The sequence below is a fragment of the Orcinus orca genome, chromosome 8 (genome assembly GCF_937001465.1).
Source record: "Orcinus orca chromosome 8, mOrcOrc1.1, whole genome shotgun sequence".
Classification (NCBI taxonomy): Eukaryota; Metazoa; Chordata; class Mammalia; order Artiodactyla; family Delphinidae; genus Orcinus; species Orcinus orca.
Window position 1 is genome coordinate 11,552,994 of NC_064566.1, and position 1,665 is coordinate 11,554,658.

Genomic DNA, 1,665 nt, shown 5'->3' on the forward strand with positions numbered 1-1,665 from the left:
AATACCTACCCAAGGTCCATTTTCAGGAGGGATGCAGAGATAGGCAAACTCTCTCCATAGTCACTGCCAGTTGTAGATTCTTAAAATGATAACATTCTCTTCTCTCTCTGAGCAGAAAAATATCTGAGGTTTTCACCTAAGGTCTGACACTGAAGAAAACAAAGGTCTTCAGCTCTGGAATCTCTACTTCCATTCTCCTCAGGCCACCCAGCCGTGTGGAGCCTACGGCCAAAAGAAATCTCACCACTGTGACAGAGTTCATTCTTGTGGGTTTCCCATATCACCCTGAACCGGCCGTTCCACTCTTCCTGATGTTTCTCGTCTTCTATCTAGTCACCCATCTGGGAAATGTGGGAATGTTTATTCTAATCCAAATGGACACTCAACTCCACACCCCAGTGTACTTCTGCCCGAGCCATCTTGCCCTGCCAGATGCCTGCTCTACCTCGGTCATCACCCTTCAGGTCCCAGCCACACTGACCACGAGCAAAACGGTCATCTCCTGTGGCTCCGTTCTTTTTCTTCACCATCTGTGCAGGCACAGAGTGTTACCTGCTGGCAGTAATGGCCTATGACCGCTTTGTTGCCATTAGCAACCCATTGCTCTATAACGTAGCAATTACTCGGGGCATCTGTAGGGGCTTTTTGGCCGGGCCTATGTCTGTGGGGTATCGGGGGCCATCCTGCATACCATGCGCATCTTTACCCTCTCCTCCTGTGATGACAGTCAGATCAACTTCTTCTTCTGCGATCTCCCACCACTGCTGAAGCTTGCCTGCAGCAACATGACACAAAGTGAGATTGTCATCCTCTTTTTTGCCAAACTCATGTTCCTGGCCAATGTTGTGATCACTCCGGTCTCCTACATGCTCATCATCAGAACAATCCTGAGAGTAAAGTCTGCTGGTGGGAGAGCCAAGACCTTCTCCACCTGCACCTCTGTTGCTCTCTTCTTCGGGACACTTGCCTTCATGTACCAGAGAAGTAACTCAGACAAATCCCCAGAGAAGGACAAGACTGTGTCTGTCTTTTACACTGTGGTCATCCCCATGCTGAACCTTTTGATCTACAGTTTGAGGAACAAAGACGTAAAAGCTGCAATCAGAAAAGTCATTTGTAAAATCCAGTTCCTGAGGGAGGTAGCTTAGATGAGCGTCCTTCATCCTGACCCATATTCTCCCCAGATCGTCAGGCTCTGATAAGCATCAATACCATATGGTGCTTGCCCTCAAGAATGAACGGTAGGTGCCTTTCGCTGGCACCTGAGAAGTGAGCAAGAGCTACCAGCTCTGCAAGGAAAACTGTAAGTTTGGTGACATTTTTTGGATGGTTCCCTCTGCCTCTCTTTTCTTCCCCTCCTCCTCTTGAGTCCATCCGCCAAACCCTCAGGGCCAGAGTGCTACTCTCTGATATCACAGAGCCAAAAGATAGCATAGTCATAGTAAACCAGCCACCATATCCAACCTCCCATTCCCCAACTCAACCATGCTTGAGTTTTCCAGTTTCTCCTTTTTTATCCTTTTTGTCTCTGTGCTCATTAATGTTGACTTTTACTCTTTGTGGAAGATCATAGCTGGGAATCATACTAATGAAAGAATAAGGGGTTTTCTTATGGTATGGATAACCTGCCAACTCATTATGAGGAAGGTAATGAAAAGAACTGTG

The 1,665-nt window shown here is 47.3% G+C and overlaps 1 pseudogene; it reads left to right on the forward strand.

The window, feature by feature from the left end:
* The first annotated feature begins 374 nt into the window (after positions 1-374).
* Positions 375-1,148, forward strand: LOC101270840 (olfactory receptor 9I1-like; annotated as a pseudogene).
* The last annotated feature ends 517 nt before the right edge of the window (positions 1,149-1,665 follow it).